Below are 6,293 nucleotides of genomic sequence, written 5' to 3'. Positions count from 1 at the left end.
GATGAGTAGCTGACAGCACTACCTAGTGTTATGCAGTGCCAGTGAATACTGAACAAGTGTTGACCATATATTCAAGCTTACTCCATTCCTCTTCTGTATCCTTTCTGCTCTTTCTTCTTTGGTTTCTGCATGCTGTTTTGCAGACGCAGGTCATCAGAGAGGCGTAGCCCTTTTCCTAATTTAATTCTTCAACCTTGTATAGCTGTGGTGTAATACCTGTTGGCAAGATTCTCTGTTACCCCAATCTTGCCCTTTCAGCAGGTTTGTCAGTAACTTCAGGCTTGACTTCTCATTTTCTTAAGCACAGCCTGCTCCATTGAAAGCAGGCGGAGTGGTTTTCATTCTCTCCTTATGAAAAACATGATGCTGCATGTTGCTGGTTACATTTCCTTAGGGTATCACCTTATTTTAATTTAAGTTAACAAGCTGATGAAGAAGCTGCTGCTTTTTTTTTTTGCTTTTTTTTTTTGCTTTTTTTTTTTTTCATTTTGGCAGATTAAGCTGGCTGGGTACACACAGACAGAACCCCTGTGGCTCTCAGCATCAGACATAATTACAATGGGCATGCAGCCAACTTTTATTTTTCTGAAAAATTATTTATTTCTGTTAACAACGATGTCTTTATTTTCAAACTTTCCAGAGGGATCATTATGTATTGTATTCAGCTGAAGCTCCCACGCTGGGATGGAGCAAGATGAAAGGTTTGAATATTTAGTTAGGATTCTTTTTCTAACCAAGTTTCCTGGTTAGAGCAGAGGGCTGGGAGTCAAAGAGACAGTTTTGTGTTCTGCCAGTGTATTTCCATCTGTCAGAAAGAAAGAATTTGGTTACTGAATTTTGTATTATTACAAGAATCAATGATCCAGCCTACTTGAGACTGGCTGATGAACTTGAAATGGGAACAGAAATCCAGAAATAATGCAGGGAATATGTGCAATTTCTGCATGGATCTCAGATGCTAGAAAATGCTGAGGCCTGGCAGTGTAAGACTGGAAGGTAATTTGACACCTTGTACAAAGTCTAGTCAAGTACAGTAAATGTGCAATTACCCTGGAATGCTAAATTACCACCTGAGTCAGAATTATATTTCCTTTGTGACATTTTCATCAGCTCTCTAGTCATTTAAAAGCTGAATTATAGATCTTCTGTTTATGCAAAATGTCTGATCTTTAAAAGGTGGTTCATTCATGTAAGTGTCTTGACAGTTCTCAAAAGTCTGTTATCTTGAGAACAAAAAGCTCTAACCAAGTCTGTTTTGCTGATGCAGCAAAACTTGTTTCCTATAACCATTTTATTTATTTTAAGACTATGAATGGGCAATTTTTATTTTTCCAGGATCTGGGAACCTCCCTTGCTCCAGGCCTCAAAGGATAATGATGTGCAAGCTATTCAGAAACTTCTTGCTTGTAAAGCCTGTGGTACTTATCAGAGACATAGTGCCCCTTCTTGTACTAGCCTTGGCTGAAATACTTTTAAGAACAAAACATCTGGGGTCTGCATGTTTGGATAATGGGCACAGGGCTGTAGCTGTAGCAGAGAATAAACTTGCCGGGGGGAGTGGAAACAGCTGAATGGTGGGGATTCAGCACTGAGATGGTTCTCATTTATTACGGTCTCTCTAGGTGCAGTGGGGGAGGCAGCCCTTCATGTGGCTGCTTTGTATGGCAATGTGGATGCTGCTCAGGCTCTGATGGAGGCAGCCCTGGAGCTTGTCAATGAAGTAATGACATCTGAGCTGTAAGCAGGTAAAAATGCTGAGCTGAAAGGACACTGTCAGGACACCCAAATGGTCCAAAATGGCCCAATACTGGTCCAGATCCATGTTAGAGATTCACTCATGATCCAAAACAGCCAGTGAAAATGACCTACTCAAGGATGTTCTATTTTATTGTCCCCTGACTCAGTTGCTTGACACCTCTGAATACTCTACTTTTATTCCAAGAAGTGAACTGTGTAACTATACTGATCTAAAAAGCCTATGTACCTAAACTGTGTACATATGCTGACCTAAAAAAACCCAAAGTTAATTTTGTCCTTGGAATAGATCCCATTCTCAACCCTTTTTCTCCATTTCTCATTCCCATTTGATTTGTCTAGATTGATAATTGAGCAAGATCACTTTGTGATAACCTCTGCAGAAATGTTTCAGTGTTGCAAGAAGCAGTATGGATTCAGAAGAAGATGCTTTTCCTATCTGAAGCTCATTCTCACAGATGTTGCTAAACAGAGACATGCCACAGGAAGCAATGTAAGCAGTCCTGGGGAGGAGCCTCCTGCCTGACCAAACATATTCAATGAGAGGAGAATGCATCTGAAGCTCTTGTATATTCATGTAGCCCTCAGGAACAGCAGTATTGATTCTGCTCTTTTTGCCTAAATTTCAGGGTGAACATTACCTTTAACTCTGTGAATTTTTAGGGGGGGATGTCACTTTTTTAGAATGATTTCATAGCAATTCTGTGCATTGTGTGAGAAGTACATCCCTCTATTTCAGGAAAAAACTGAAAAAAAATAGGGTATATAGTGATTTATGTGGGAAACCTAATTATGGTCATTTGCCTGTCTCTGAACAAGGTTCTTCATTTTTCTGTGCCTCAGTTTCTCTGTCTGTAAAATATCATGAATTATTTCAGAGCTATAAACAAAGGCTGATGTAGAATTTCCAAGTGCTTGAGACACTCACATAGAAGCTATTACAGAAGTGTAAAAATATGAGTAGGAGCATAAGTAGAATAAACAAGGTGCTAAAACACTTTCATGAGAAATGCTGAGAGTGAATATTGTTCATTCTGAGTGGCAATTCATTCCACAGTTGTAGTATCTGCCTTTGGGTCAAAATAAATTAAAGACTGCATGGATGAGAAACTACGCTGGATCCTGTGGTCCTTCTCACAGGACAAAATCCAGAATGTCTTCTACAAAGTCACTCCTAACATGTAAATGAGGTAAGAGTCTGAACTGAGAATTTCAAGAGTCTCTAAAGAAATCATACACTTCATCTCCCTAGTTCCATGGATATTCATTACTCATTCCCATGGAAATCTTTGAAAATCCTGTATTTTCCCAAGCATCTCTCAGTTTTTCACTAATAAAATATCTGTGGCTGTGCTGTGGATTTCTAATTGTTGAAGTGCTTCTGGCACTTTTGGTATGGTGTGATAGACAACAAGGAAATTGTGTGTTGCAGGGGAGACTACTCTTCATAGTGCTGTGGTGAAAGAAACCATCAATTTGATGAAGGCAATAATGGAAAAGGGAGCTGATGTCAAGAATCTTTGGGCCACTGGATAAGTTTTCAGACACAACAGTTACAATGTCATCTACTTTGGTATTTACCTGTGGGCTAAACTGCTGTGATGTCTTTATTTCTGACATGCTAGCTGAGTGTCTTTGCATCTGCCCTCCTTTTCTTCCTCCTTCTACAATCTGTCTAATCAGTAGCATGTCCGTGTTCCATGGGAACTTTGCTCCAGAAGTTTGATCTTCATTAAAAAAGAAAAAGGAAGTAGTCCTTAGTCCATGTACCAAAGTAGAACTGTTACCCATGGGAAAATGCCTGTCTGCCTGGCCAAACTTTAATCCTGGATGTTAACTTTGTAATATAATGATACTGACAAGAGTTGTTAATGACTTCACTATCACCCATTACAGCACTAATACAACTAATCTGAAACCTCATATCATGTTTTCTCTTGTGCCCAAGTGCATCAGCTCTTCCATATCCAACTATGAAAAAAATTCAGCAGCCTCAACTGTGAATGGAATTATGCAATATGAAATTCTGATGTGTGTGGAAAGTAATGCCAAACCAAAGTCAGCATAAAAATGATCTGAAGAACAAAAGGGCAGATTGTGCAAATGTATCCATATTGTTGAATAATGTTTTCTTCTCAAATGGGACTGTTGTTCTGTGGGTCGACACATGTTATAAGGAAATATTTGATATCAGTCATGGCTTCACGGTTTGCCCCTTAAAGTAATACAGGTGGCTTTGTGTCAATGATATTGTCCATTCAAAATGTAGCTGTCTGAAAGTATATATATATATGAAATATTCACAGAATTTCTTATTTACCATTTTAAAATTAAAGATCATTGCCTCAGAGTGCAAACTTGTGATTTAGTCATTTGTCTCTCCTATTTCTTTCTCGTGTGAATGCATTTCTTTCTCCTGTTCTCTCCTATAGTCTTCACATCACGTCACGTCATCTCGTCTCGTCTCATCTCATCTCATGCTTCAAAGAAGCATACGACAGCCATAGAGAGCAATTTTTCAAAAAGGTCTCAGAAAATATAACAAAAAGTAAAGAACTGAAATTTGATAAGCAAAAGTGTAGGCTGAGTATCAGGAAATATTTGTGATAGTATGGAACTTGGGATACCAAGTATTAGGCAATTAGCAGACATTTCAAAGCACTGGTCACTTAAAACTAGAGCAGAAAAAGTAAAGAAGAATTATATGTTTGCTAACAGTCAGCAAGGCTTTCTCTTGACACAAAACATCAATCTGTCTATCATAAAAAAACTCTCTGAAATGTTGGAACAGCTCTGCTGCCAGGATTTGGCAAGATAGAGAAGACGTGAGATCAGCATAGTGCCTTGTTGCAGGAGAGAATCATCTTTTCATTGTAATGTTAATCTGAATTACCCCTGAAGAGCAGAAAATTTCTGCAGGACAGATGGAAAAGAATGCAAAATGAGAACTGTTTTCATCTCCAAATTTAATTTCTGTTTTCATTTCTCCATATTCTATAACCTGCTTGTTATATTTCTTCTTTCTATAAAGAAGTTATTCCCTTAGGATGTTACTGGACTGAATTGTCATTTAATAAAAACTGGAATAGTTCAATAAATGTAATTAGTTGATTTATGTTAGACAATGATCTGGCCACTGTATTTAGTAATTGTCAATGCCACGATCTATGAGCGTAAGCAAATAAGTTTAGGAGAGAAATTTAATACTACTTTTTATACTGGCCCTTCAATTCTTTTTCAGTCAGGCATCTGTGTTGTCCATATATGTATGTACCCGTGGTATGTATATATATGTACGTTGTGTTTATATATGCATGTACATATGTGTATATTACACTTCTATTTCAATTTCTTTCCTGATAACATTACAATCTACTCCTACTGAAACTAGCATCATAGATCTTTCCATCCCGTTTCATTTTCAATATTCTCCTCTAAAACTGCTACTGGGCCATTGTCTAATTTCAGATTGAGAAAGCATGAAAGCTTCCAAAAGAGGGTCACTTATCTCTCCATGTACTTGCTTAATAAAAGCAACTTTTCAGAGACTTAGACATTTTTCTGATAAAATGTACTACAGATGGTGGTCTAATCTTACTCTTGATTACTTCACTGTAAATATAGTGACATTTCATTGAAGCAAAGGCATTTTAAGTGAGCTACTTTTATGAGGAAAAAAATCATCTTTGTAAATAGAGCCATTATGAAGCTGATGAACTCCTTTACATCCTACTCACACTATAAAATAAGACTGAAGTGGGACGTAGGCCTTGCACTGCTTCTCTGTGCATGATGAACTTCTCTTACATGAATGCTAAGCATGTACCTCCACTCAGGATGTTTTGCCCTCTTAATAGAGATCATAAGAGCTAAGATTATAAACAGGAGTTAAAATTAGTATAAACTATTCCTTTCCCTTCTTGTTTGTCCTTTCTGATGTTTGTAAATAATTAAGTCTTTTCTTTGTTATGCTTCCTCTTGTATTTCATTATATGAATGGTTCTTTCTCTCCATCCCCTAAAGCCAAGGGGGGATTGCTTCTTTCACTCTTACACCAAAATGAAAGCCTGAAAAAAAACCTGTTATAAATCACGCATCTGGCTGTGTGGCTTTGCAGAAAAGGACCTGGGGGTCCTGGTGGACACAAAGTTGAACAGGAGCCAGCAATGTGCCCTTGCCACAAAGAAGGCTAAGGGTATCCTGGGCTGCATTAGGAGGACTGTTGCCAGCAGGCTAAGGGAGGTGATCCTTCCCCTCTACTCAGCTCTGGTGAGGCCACACCTGGAGTCCTGTGTCCAGTTCTGGGCTCCCCAGTACAAGAGAGAGACAGAGCTGCTGCACAGAGTCCAACGAAAGGCCACTAAGATGATTAAGGGACTGGAGCTTCTCTCCTATGAGGTGAGGCTGAGAGAATCATAGAATCATAGAATCATTAAGGTTGGAAAAGACCTCTAAGATCATCGAGTCCAACCGTCAACCCAACACCACCATGCCCACTAAACCATGCCCCTAAGCGCCTCATCTACACGTCTTTTAAA

General features: G+C 38.6%; 1 pseudogene; it reads left to right on the top strand.

The window, feature by feature from the left end:
* The first annotated feature begins 684 nt into the window (after nt 1–684).
* Nucleotides 685–6,293, top strand: part of LOC103900575 — a 19,197-nt pseudogene continuing 13,588 nt past the window's right edge.

The sequence above is a fragment of the Aptenodytes forsteri genome, unplaced genomic scaffold, assembly GCF_000699145.1.
Source record: "Aptenodytes forsteri isolate BGI_AS27 unplaced genomic scaffold, ASM69914v1 Scaffold405, whole genome shotgun sequence".
NCBI classification, from domain to species: Eukaryota; Metazoa; Chordata; class Aves; order Sphenisciformes; family Spheniscidae; genus Aptenodytes; species Aptenodytes forsteri.
The sequence above is the reverse complement of the archived record's forward strand: the minus strand, read 5'-3'. Positions and strand labels throughout refer to the sequence as shown.